The sequence below is a fragment of the Rhea americana genome, unplaced genomic scaffold (genome assembly GCF_003343005.1).
Source record: "Rhea americana isolate MKP2758 unplaced genomic scaffold, rheAme1 scaffold_123, whole genome shotgun sequence".
Taxonomy (NCBI): Eukaryota; Metazoa; Chordata; class Aves; order Rheiformes; family Rheidae; genus Rhea; species Rhea americana.
Window position 1 is genome coordinate 1,898,012 of NW_028185295.1, and position 13,459 is coordinate 1,911,470.

The following is a 13,459-nucleotide window of genomic DNA, read 5'->3' on the forward strand; positions in this document are numbered from 1 at the left end:
ACATTACCTTATGGAGAAAAAAAAAAAAAAAAAAAAAAAAAAAAAAAAAAAAAAAAAAAAAAGGAGAGAGAGAGAGAGAGAAAAGAAAAGAAAAACATAACAGAAAACCCTTAGTTTTCATAACCCTTAGTTATGGTATGGTTATAACTGTGTCAGTTCTGCTGCTAGCACAGAACTAGATCAGAAGAGGAGGATTTCAGGACATCCAGAGCACAACTGTGTCCTRCGCTGTAGGCAATCTGCTTCTGATTCAGAAGGTGCAGCTCATCTAAACTGTATATATATTTGTATACAGGCTTTGAAAGACTACATTGAGCAAATTGAGGCTGGTGGCGTTTTCCAGCTAACTGWGGTTTGGATGCCACTGCCAAGTTACAACCCTTTTCCCTGGAAGTAGGGTAGGCGGTAACTCCTACCAACCGCACATATGAGTAGTGCTGGTGCAAGTTCTGCATGGGTAACTCCCGTTCATGGGGGGCAGTCAAGGCAGCTTGCTTTCTCCTGCCTTCACTGATATATATGTATATATGTGTACACACACACACACACACACACACACACACACACACACACACACGTTACCCTGCCCACTAGGTGTCCCTGTGAGTTAGCAAAACACCAGCGGGAGCTATACCTACATTTACTTCATTCTATTTGGCTTCAGCTGAAAAACATAAGAAAAAACCCAACAAACCACAACCCAGGAAATATGCCTGAAATAACTTCTTCTTCTTCTTCTTCCTCTTTTTTTTTTTCTTAAGCTTCCTTTTTGAAGTGGCTCCCAATAACGTGCAATATGCCGAGCAGAAACGAGAGTGCTCCGTCTTTCCAGGCACGCTGATGGGGGGGTTTTAGCCGGGGGCTTGGGCTCCCTCCCCGGGGTGCTAGCCGCCCCGGCCGCTGGAGTTGCTTCTGAACGCATTGGTGGGCCAGCCAGGGGGTATTAGGGTCCCTTACCTCAATCCACTCATCTTTAAAATAGACGCTAGTCTCATTTTTCTCCTCTACTGTGGAGCTGCAAGGTTAAATGAAGGGTTACAATATTCCTTTTGATTCCCAGATAGAAGCATTTTACCACATGCCAAAAAAAAAAAAAAAAAAGTCTAATTACTAGCGGTGTGTGTACGTTCAAGGCTTATAGAAAAGGGCACATTTTGTGGGTAAATAGGGCTAGATGGATGCAGGTTTCTATAAGCTCAGGATAGGTTAGGCATTGCAGGCATGCTCAGGCTGCTGCTATAAAGACAAGACCTTTTTGCTTAGGTAAGATTTGCTCCAGTAATCCCTGGAGAGTTTCCAGAGGTCAGGAGAGAGGAGAGCAGAGCAGACATGGAAGGAAGCGCACACTTGCAGATGCGGTGGCTTCTGCCAGCTCTCAGAGAGGAAGCAGAAGGTAAAACTTGAAGATATGCTGGGAATTTTTTGTTTCTCAAAATGTTTTCTATCTTTACATTACTGAGTTGGGAAAGGAAAAAAAGCAGCCTGTTTGCTGCATGAGCTGGAGAAACTCATTCCACATTTCTGTACTTCTGTTTCCTGATCCGTCAAACAAGGGCACTGGCACTTCCCTATCTCATGTCGATGCTCACTTATGAATAGCCTGGGATCCTCAGAGGGAAAKGAAATCACGTAGCAGAGCAGAAGTTGGTGAAGCCAATGCACATGACAATTTTTATATTAGGATTTTGGAGCCATCAATGGAGATCGAAGCCTACTGTGTCACTCATTTTTCAAATAGTCTCCACAAGACAAACCATATCATGCAGGACTTACTCTCCAAATAGTCACGATACAGAGGAAAAAAAAAAAAAACAGAAGAGGAATTAGAAAAGAGCTGACTGGCTCAAGGGTGCAGAGTTTGGTCACGAAGCAAGAGGTAGAAGTCCGGTACTCTGGTTTCTAGTCCAGTAATCTGCTCATTCTCACAGATAACACTGCTCAACCAACTTCTGCTGTTCTAATGCTTATGAGTGTTAATGGCACTAAAAATAATTAAATATGATTTGGTATTTTTAACCAGCACGAACTTTACATGTAAGCAGACTGCTCACACACAGCAGTGACCTCAGTAGCCCCGAGCTACTGAGCTCCCGAGCTAAGGGAGCTCCAGGCCCTCACGCACCTTAGAGGGCACACAGCTAGCGACTATAAGGTGACTTTCACAGCAGAAAGGTCATACAAATAAAGGGAAAGGAGGAGAGTCCAACCCTGGTAAAATCTAGCTTTTGAAACACCTCCACCTTTTGCAGCAAAGAGTCAAAAACTCTTTGTCTTAAAGGTTTAAGAACAGGCATCGAAAGAACTGTATTTATCTAATGTTAATCACCTAGGCAACTGGGAAAGCAAAAGTGAGCTTCTCTTTGTAGTGTGTTTTATAATCTGTGAGTTCATTCAGACATCGTTTTAGTCTTATCAAAAAAGAATTTAGTCATGCTGCAAATTTGCATTTTTTAAAAAAACAAAAATTGTACCGATAAACAATCAGCTTGGTTTRGGGGGTTTTGCTTTTTCTAGGCGTTGTGTGCCTGCATGCACAGAGAGTTATTTAGCAGCCCGCTGTCTGTATTAGTATTAGTGTCTCTCTCCCGGTTTTAATTTCTTCTCCCGGGGATGGTGCCTCTGTGGAACTCCAGTTGCAGCAGCAAGGATTGGGAAGAGACCAGAGCCACAGCATGGTCTGGGAACTGTCCTGTCCTTTCACAGTCTCTAAGGAATAGCCAAAAGGCTGAAGGGTGCTGTGAASGCTCTATCCTAAACATGAAACAAGGCTGTACATATATAGACTTGAAGCTTATGTTATAACCACACAAAACAGCTTTCAGTAAGCTAAAACCAAGCCAGTTTGCTATAGGGTCTTTGGGGTTCAAGTCTCACCTTTGACATATTCCTTGGTCAAGAAGGAGGCAGGAAGGCTGTATCTCTTAACAAGGGAGAAGASCAAGGTCATATTTTTGCAAGTGGTTCATTTGAATCTAGTTATTTTTGTAAATAAGAGATACGTTAGTGTTAGCATCTGCTGTTTCGCAGTTATGAAAATACCAAAGAAGTACATAAGAATTTAAGAAGAGTTTAAGAATTTTAAATATAAAAGAATTTACAGACAGGTCCTGCATTTCTAAAAACAAAAATTTTCATGAGATCATGTTTCTCTTGTCATATTGCTTTGCTTTTTGATAGATGTTGATTGTTTTTTATGGTCTCCTTTTTTTGCAAAAAAATCCCCCACCATACCAGATGGTCCATCCATAGAAGAAAAACATCTTTTCTGGTAATGTCTTTATTTAAGTTGTTTCAAAGCCTATTTGCCTTGAAAGGAAATGTTYATGAGGCTTGACTTTTCTCCCTACATTTCCTAGGCAGAGTTATTGGTATTTTGCTCTGCCTGTCTAAGGCCAGCATGAAATCCAAATAATTAATTTTGTTTTATTCAATACAACAGATTTTCTGGTTTTCTAGCTCATACAATCATTTACAACTRTGCAGAGGGAGTGTGAAATCCTAATATTCCATTTGGGCAACACTTATAAAAACTTTTCCCCTGCTTTGCAAAGATATAAATAATTGTACAAAAGGCGCAAAGCTTTGGAGAAACAAGCCAAGTTTATGAGGTCCAGAAACTGAGTAAATTAGGAATTTTTCCATTCACTCAGATGAGTTTTAGTTTGAGCACTAGAAAGTCAGATTCATCTGAACACCCTGAACGAATGGAAAATTTGTGAAGCTTTGGACAATATAACACCCCTCATTCCAAAGAGGCTATCAAAGAAGGCAAAGAGTAGAACATAAACTAAATTAAATTCCCTGCCAATCTCTTTTGGRAAAAAAATATGAACCAAGAAGGAATAGGAAGAAATCCACAAGGAGCAACCAAGCARTCTTTTACACCGTTTTATAGGGGATAAAGTCACAGTGAAGGTGAGAGGAAAGCGGTGTCTGTGGCCACCGCCCCCAGTGCACGTTGCAGAGGTAAGCATAGGCTGCAGAAGGCAGCACGGCTGTGGTGCAGAGGGGCTGAGAACCTGGCTCAATGGACATGGACAAAAAGTAAAAACCTTTGTAGATCCAGTGTGCAGGCTGCAGCTTTTTTCCCAAAGACATGCAGCAGGAAGGGGGAAAGAACTGAAGGCCTGGCAAGTTTAGAAAGTGACAGGAAGTGATTTTGATGCTCTTTCTTAAGTTCAGAATTACTAGAGATTAGGTATACTGTTTATACGTGAAGATGGAATGAAAAATGAAACATTCAAGAGTCACTTTCTGTTATTTTCCTAATTATATTTAATAAATGAAATTCCTGATCATGCTGCATCTGCAGCATGCTGCATTTTAAATTATAACAAGGACAATGACACTTACATAATATAACCCATGATGGCTCTAGAAAGTATTGGAATTCAATTATTTGCTGGTGGAACCAGTTGTTAACATTGTAAAGTAGCTAAATGAGAATGCCATTTATTCTTTAAGATAGATGTGCTCTCAGGAGCCTGGCCCATCGATATAAAAGGAAGTTCTGTGTGCAGAACAACTATCATCTCCAAACAGACTTGTTGAACTTGGGCCCAGAAATTACAAACAATTGGGCAGTCTTACGTGCAAAGAAAGAAAGTGACATTAGAAGACAGAATGTTTTAAGATGGTGGAATAAAGGAGAGAAACACTGGAATAAAAGGGGGGAATTTGGGAAGGAGAAAAGCTTTGTGGCATTTGGGAGTTAGCTACATGGGAGGATCTCTCAGGCTTTTGCTTTGCAGGAAAAAGAAAGCTAAAGCTGTAGGTTACAACTTCGTGTAATTTGAGACAGAAGCCATATGTGGTTGTTTCTACACCCTTGGCAAAAACCATCCTCCCTTAAGTCTCGATCAAGGCAGGGRCTGTAAATCACAAGAGAGGCAGGGTGCAAAATTCAGTAATTTTTATTAGCTGATACTACACTAAAACTGGTAAAAAGTGGTTTGGGGCAGTCTGTCAGCTTCTGCTTTGCTGTTCATCATTCTCACAAGTTCTTAACRGAGTACAAGTCCAGCTGCCTATTAATAATTGATTTAATGTAACACATGAAGTGTGTGTAATTTGTTTCCTTGTTCCTCAGTTTAATATAATCCATGAATCACTGATGACCAGTAAGAGGTTGATAGACCACATGATGATAAGCCTTCTCCTAACTCCAGCTGCTGMTTTGCATTAAGGAGAGATAGATCTCCTAAATATTTGGTGATTATAACAGGGATGCTGTGGATAAAGGAGGCAATTAGTGGAGTAAGACAGAGTTCACCCTTGGATAAAAGGTTATAGCTCTGCTTTCTGCTATTTCCAGTATTCCCAAGTCTGCCCAACATTAGATACTAAAATAACCTCTGTCAGGCTCTCTCCTTTTGCCCCAGTGGCTTGTCTGTCCCAGACCTAAAGAAAGTTTAAATTACAAGAACTATTATTCTTGACATATTGCAACAGGTATCAGTACCACAAAAGATTTCCTATTCCCAGCACCCTTTTAAGATGGGGAGCTGCTATTCTTTCTGTTTTACTGATAGCGAAATAAAGCATGGAGAATGTTTGRAGAATCTGGCTTTGCTAGGGCTCTTAATTGTACTATTGCAGACACTTCTTTTCGTGAGCATATGTGTGTTTTTCACAATGCCAAGATTTTCACTCCCTGAGCATCACTTCTTTTGTTAGTAACTAATGTGCAGAGGTTGAAAGGGCATCTTTACTAGTGAAAAATCTTTCAAGGACTTTTATAAATCATTTAAACTCTTCTGGTTTAAAATGAGTTCCCTAAAATGTTTCCTTTCACACACTTCTTAGTGCCAAATACAGGTCCATCTGGAATCACTATTAATTCTGTTGAGCTGTTTAATTCTAAGTGTTTTTTTTTTTTAATAAAGACTTGATTCAGTATTTTATAACCATAATTGGAATATCACATAAAGACATAACAGCTCATTTTTTTATTCTGGGAAATGGCAAGCAACACATCTTGTATTCAGTTACATTAGCAGAGTGATGCTGAAAAAAATATACCACGTAGCTATCCACCRAGTTTAATTCTTCTTATATATTTATTTTCCATACACTCAAGCATTAAAATGCTTTTTCTTGGGCTTCTTAAACAGTTTGGAAAAATTTTCTATGCATCCTTTATAGAGTAGATCAGACAGAGAATTAGAAGCATAGATTCCCTATCACTGAAATGTCCAAGCAATGCGCAAAGTATACTTTCCGTATACAAACTCATATCCAAATGTTAGTTTCTAGTTCATCATCAGATATGAACCATTAAATTCAGTTTGCAAACAACTTCCACATTTGCATATTTCAAAAAGAAAAAGRCAAAACTTATGAACAATCAGTGTTATTGTATGAATCTACTAAATGAGCTTATTCTTGCATGAAACATTGCTTTTGAACTTGTGAATTACGTCCAGAATTTTGTATGCATGTGTATTAGAGAAGGGAGCTGTGAAGTCTTGATGTCACTGATATCAATGGCACATTTTCCACTGACTCTAATGCGGAAAGATTTTCGCTTGGGTCAGTTTGGAACTTCTCTGCACAYGCCTCCATATCGAGCTGATGTGGGACACATTTGGTTTATATATATGTTTGGCTCTTTGATAGCTGTGCTGAAGAGCAGTCATATGCCTTCTTATTTATGTGGGGTTGCAAAGCCTGCTCAGCGCAGTCAGGCAGRCTGGAAACAAAGTCAGCCTGTATGGTCCACCTGCAGAGGGCAGAAGTTACATCCACTTCATCTTGTAAATTAAAGCAGTACAAATTTTCATCCCTGGGAGTGAGTGGCTACCATTCAGGTACTCAATTCTGTAGGTATGGAACTGGTCAGTTTTGGAGTGATAAAATTATAAATTCAGAGCCATACTGTCATGGCGCAAATTAGTCTCAGCACTCATTTCTTTGGCAAAGGTGACACTCTTTGGTTTCCTTTCTAGTAGAACGTACTACGAGAGGACAGATATTCAAAATATAGAATAAAATTTTCCAAGTGAATGAAATTTACTGCAAGCATTTGCCATGGAATCATCTGAAAGTAGGTTAGAAGGGGCCTCTGGACCTCTGAGGTCAGCTGTGAAGTTAGATGAGGTTGYTCAGGGCYTCATCCAGATGRGTTYTGAGTACATCCAAGCATGGAGAGTCTACAAGACCTCCAAGCACCTGCTCTAGTGCTTCATTATCCTCACTGTGGAGAATTTTTTCCTTATATCTAATTATGATTTACCTTGCTACAACTCATGTCCATTGCGCCTTGCTCTTTTGCTGTGCACCTCTAAGAAGAGTCTGGCTCCATCTTCTTTATAACTACCCATTAGGTAGTTAGAGACAGCTATAAGATTCCCCCCCCCCCCCCCAGTAATCTCTTCTCTAGGCTGAACAAACCATCTCCCTCAGCCTCTCCTTGTACAACATATGCTCCAGYCTCCTGACCATCCTGCTGGCCGCCACTGAACTTGCTCCAGTATGTCTATGTCTTCCTTGTACTGAGGAGCCCAAAACTGGACATAGTACTCCAGATGTGATTTCCCAAGTTCTGAATCGAGAGTAATACTCACTTCCCTCGACCCGCTGCCTATGTTCTTGCTAAAAGAGCCAATATGTGCGCCCCATGGGCACACTGTTGATTCCTGTTCAACTTGTTGTCCACCTGGATAGTTGGCTTCTTTCCTTCAAAACTGTTTTCTAGCCCCCCAGCCTGCGCTGTTGCAGGGCACTGTCCTGTACCAAGGTGCAGGACTTTGCAGTTGCCTTTGTTGAATTTCATGATGTTTCTGTCGACCCATTTCTCCAGTCTGCTGAGATCCCTCTGAACGGCAGCTCTGCCCTTTGATATACTGACTGTTTCCCCAATTTTGTGTCATCAGGGAACTTGCTGAAGGTCTATCCCATTCATTGCCCTGGTTATTAATGAAGACAGATGCAGTAGTGACCCCTGAGGAACAAGGCTGGTAGCCAGTCACCAACTACGGACATTTGACCTGCTGTCCACTGTTCTTTGAGCCTCATGGTCCAGTTAGTTTTCCATCTGCTTTGTCTTCCTACCATTCACTCTTTMTCTCTCCAGTTTGGCTCCAGGGATGCTGTGGGAGACTGGTGTCAACAACCTTGCTAAAATTCAGGTAAATGCCATTCACTGCTCCTCCCTTGTCCACTGAGCTAGTCATCTCAGCATTGCCTGTAGTGTTGTCCACAGTGTTCATCACAGAGGCCAAATGAAAGGATGCTAATTAAATTGGTTTCTGGATATAGCTAATACATGTATGAAGACTTGATTGAATACCTATGCCAAGAGATAATTGCAAAACAAATTTTGTTTGAAAATATTGCTGTGTAGCCATAATATTCATAAAGAAGGTTTTGATGTGTTAGTAATCAACTTCCCTGGAATATTCCTGTAATACTTAGGGGTTTTTAGACATACAGAAATAATTTTCTGGATTTGGATCACTATGTTAGTTAGTCTGACAAGCCCAAAGTAAAATACATTTTCACTCATCAATCATTAGCATATTTGCCTAAAAAACAGTGTGCAGAATTCATGCAAAATCAACAGCTTATTCAAGTAAATACATATTCATACTTATTCTATGAGAAATACTGCTTTCTAAGTTTATTCACTGAATACTAACTACGTTCCTAAAAAATATGCCAAAATACAGTCCTCTTACTATGGAGAGGGAGAGGAGACAGTACTGAGCTTGAGGGGTAATTGTGAAATCTTTGGAGTAAGAACAACATAGGAACAACAATTCCCTCATATACTGAAATAATAATTTAGCAGCTGAACGTTTTATATTCAAGGTTTTGGAGAGATAAATGGAAAGTTGCTGAAGAGTTGGCCTAGAGAAATATTGAAGGGTTGTTTTATGGGAGAGACATATTCCATCACACTAGGAGATACAAGGAGAAGGGAAGTGTAGTTCCTAGCTGAAGTGAAAGGGACATGAGAGCAGCTTTGGCATTAGCAAATACGCTACATCTTAAATTGATTCTAACCCACTGTTCACAATCATCCCTATCAAAGCCAATCCTTCCCACATCTCCAGCAGCCCAGCTAGCAAAACCAAGCAATGTATCCTTGAAGGAATCAGTGTGCACACGTGTGCACACACACACCTGCAGATGCACAGCGATTTGATTCCTAATCTACATAATATGATTTTCTTGTAGCAAGCAGAATGCGATTGCTCCACTTCACTTCTCTGATGCATTGCAAGGAACCAGCATTACATGTTTTATTACCATGGGTGTAGAAAAGCTAGACTGCGAGTCACATTGATCAGAGAGCCAATAAAGCAGAGAACGCTCCCTGCAATATGGAGCCTGCAGAAGCATTGCCAAGTACTGATTACAGCACTGCCAAGTGTCGCTGCAGTGAGGCACACAGAGACTCAATACTGTCTTAAACACAGGATGGGCTATGCTGCATTTCATAATCCAGCTAAAAATAATACTTTACACTTTATCACCTTTTTGCCAAGCATTGCTAAGCACTTCGCACAAATTAATGATGTTCAGGTTCCAAGCACTCTTGTATGGTAGTTTTCCATATGGCACAGGGTTTTTCATCTCTAATAGCACGTTGCCCTCATTATTATGCAGCAGATTTTTTGTTTTTGTACACCAGGCCTGGGTTCTTACAAGGAAGTGATTATACTTGCCTAAATAGAAATTCTGGTGACAAGATAATTTACAATGCTCTGTTGCATAATCATTGAGCCAAGGTCAGGGAAACCATTGAAGCAGTCTAGTCAGGGCAATTGGAAATAAAACACACATCATGAAAGGGTTTATTCTCAGTGGGAACAGACAGTCAAGAAAGAATTTGCAGCTCTCTTGCTGTGGTAAATCTTATTCCCTCCTTGTCTCTGCAGATATTATGGTTGGCTAATTAAAGAAGGAGGTATAACTATCAATTACTATCTCATGTGCTCTCAAATTTACCATAATTTCTATGTTTGAGAGGCTGATGAGATGAAACAACAATACTATAGTTTTCCATTCATCAGCAAGAAGCAGAACAACTCGGGTAACTGGGCTAAAAATACTTAAGCAGCAGGATCTGTGTTCTGCACATGCGTTGTGTTTGTAAGCGGGCCTGCAGGTACGTGAGCACGTGCTGGAGGTAGCAGTGCAGGGAGAGATGAACACCACCACTATTTTTATCTCCTGCCAAAGACACCTTTGTCACACACACAGAAATCCCAGCTCATCTGGGCTGTTCCACAAAATCTGCTATGATGAGATCTCGGGGAGACAAGAGAGGGCAAACCTGAGAAGCAGGCTGAGGGTGGGTGGATGATCTGAATAGCTAGCCCCAGGAGAGGGATCAGCTATCCAGAAGGACAGCTTCTGGAAGAGATCCCCCAGTGTTATTACTAGCCAGCCTGTACAACCTCTTGCCATATTCCAGGAAAATGTGGTAACTCAACCCCATGTAGTTTGCAGCTCCTCTAAAAAGCAAGTAAACAAGTGACAATGGGCCAAATTCTCACACCCGTGTAAATCAGCATTATTTGCTTGCCTCCATTGGAACACCTGGCCTTTATTTCCCTTAGGGAGCTAACACAGAGTATATTAAATGTGAATTCATGTTAATATTTGCAGTTTGCGGAGCAAGCTAGATTGGGTAGCTGGCGCATGTCGAACTAGATGTCACTTCCAAAAGCCAAGGGACCTTACTGAAAACTGCGGTTCAAAATTACTAATCGACAACATGCAGAACCTCTCTGGAAAGGCCTTCACATCTAAATCACCTCCTTGTGATTAATCTGTCAGAGACAATACACACCTCTATTTTAAAGAGCAGAGTTCCTAAGGACACAATGTACTATTGAACCGAGGAAAATGTGAACCCRTAAGAGACACACACACATAGGACCCAGTTGTCTTCAGAGCCCACAGCTGCAGCCCCTCTCTCCAGTATTGTCTCCTGGCAGCTGGCTTGGATCCAGCCCCAGGACCAGCCCCAGCGCCAGCCGCTCCAGTGCATTACTGGCATGCATGGCACTAGSGCAAAAGTCAAATCAATGTTTCTTTCCTGCACATTGGGGCGAGCCCAGCAGCAAAGACTGACATAGAAAGTGAGCTAGCTACCCAGCGGCAATGGGTTTTTATATCATGTAAGCTTAAAAGATAGTTCTAAATAAAAAACATATACATTATTTCCTTTCACACTGTGCTTGATCTTGCACTGCGACACAATGTAAACTATGGGTATGCATATATATGAGCACTGAAATCTGGCAGAATTCAAGATCGTTTCACAAAGACTTGCCATTCTCCTTTGCCAGATAGCYCTCTGTAAGACATGATGGAGGGGGAGCTGGCATATATCATATTAGAATGAAYATAAATGGTAACAATCATTTTCTTCCACAAGACCTTCTGCTCTAAGGAATCAGTTAATTAACCCCGAATCGAGCAGACTTGCCAGTCAGGAATACTGCAATTGGATTACTAAAAGCTTCCTGACCCTCAGTTCTCAAAGACAGGAYTCGGTAGCCCTTATTTATGTTAAACGTGAGCTGACCCTGTGAGGAACCTTCAGAAATCGATAGGGATTGCGCCACATGAGTTAGATTGGCAGAATCCTATACCAGTTACAAACTGAGACTGGCCTTGAGTTGGGTATTTCTATCTCCTTTTCTTTTTTATCCTGTCTTTCCATATTCCTCCTCCCCTATGTTTGCACCCAAGAAAATACAGAAACTTCTCTCTTACAGAAATCATTCAAATGTTTTTTTTTTTTTTTAATCCAAAATGTATGACTATATCTTGTAAAATGAAGGTAATGTTTGACAAAACTTGGAAGATTTGAGTGTGTTTCTAAGCCTGGAAGGAGCCCAGCCTTTTTGACAAAATGGAGGCAACAATTTGTGGCTTTTAAGTGTGAAGTGGTTTATTTCTTTTTGAACAAAAAGTGTTACTAAAATCACTGGAGAAAGCATTGAGAAAAGCAATCTGGGCTTAAAGAAAAGGAGGTAGAAGATCACTGAATTTTCTTTCTACCAAAGTGTGGAGGGGAAGATGTGGCTAAAAACAAGGGTCTTATTTTCCACTTGCAGTTCCTTTCCCCAAGTTTTTCAAGAAACAGAACAGACTGTAGTTCCGTAGAGGAATTGAAAGCCTAAAGATGTTGGTAAAGAGAAGAATATCAGTGTGAAATAAAAAGAAGGTGGGAAGGAAAAATCCATCAGCCTTTTGTTTCTTGTTAACTAGGCAGGTGAACACTGTCTCCCAAGAGCTGCAACTCGGGAGTCTGCAYCTCTGCTGAGGTCTGGCCTCCCCAGTTGGACTTCTCCTAAAATGCCATTGCCTTGTGCCTCTTACAGTGCATGTCTTGCCTCAGCCCAGCCAAGGAGAAAGGCACATTTCACTATGGGAATGTTCGTGGGGATGGGGAATTGATAGGGCAGAGAAGYGATTCCTTTTACTTCTCCTAATGGAAGAACTGCTTGATTTTATACTGAAAATGTCTAGCCTGCCAGAAACTGCATTTTGGACCAAAAACTTGTATTTTAATGGAAAATTTGGAAACAGACCTATTCCTAATGAAAAGGAATAGCCCAGAAAAACTCACTGGGATCTCAGTAATKAACTCATGCAGGAATTGTCCTTCCAGTGTTAACGTGTACGCACAAGAAGCACCTGTGTTTTATTTTACTGAATAACTACTGTTCACTCTKCCTTTTCTACAACTGAGTGGTAGATTTGTCCTGGAATTAGAGAGGAGGCATCACTACCTTCAAGCTATATAACTGTCTGCAACTTTGAAAAACCTACTAGCTTTAAGTCTCTACTTCTCCCCAGGTTAGTAGGTACTTTTCTGTATGAACTGGGTGCTTTGAGATTGTTTGAGMTTGTTTGTCTAATCAGACACTCTCTGACTGCCTGAAACTATTTGAAAYCAGCAAGAAAAAAAGGGCTGTGTCTGACTGCTGCTACTTTCTGCTCATGTCCCAAAGTCATGTCAGGCTAAGATAAGATACACAGGATCCCTCCTAACTTCCTTCTTCTACAGTGTCCTGGTCTCTATGGAAAAGAAAACCAGGAGTATAGACTGAAAGAGAATTACAGTGTGCTCGTATAGGTCCCCGATGACTGGGGAATCAAGTCTGCAGAGCAGACTGCCTGGCAGCAGAGAGCAAGCTAGCAAGTCAAGCGAGTGTCTTATTCTTTCTGTAGAGACAGAGGAGAAGATTTATTGCTTAGTGTAGTATTGCCTCTGGGTTTGGAATTGGATTTCTCCCCGAACTGTTACTTTATTTTGCATTCCTTTCAAGCACCTATTCTGTGCAGAAAATTTTAGAAGGAAATGCCACTGGATTACACACCTGCTGTCTGCCTGGGCTTTAAATATGCCACTTCACATCAGCTTGTAGGTAGTATTGAGAACAGGCTGGAAGTTACGGCAGCTTTCCTATGTTACTAGGTGCATCTTACTTGC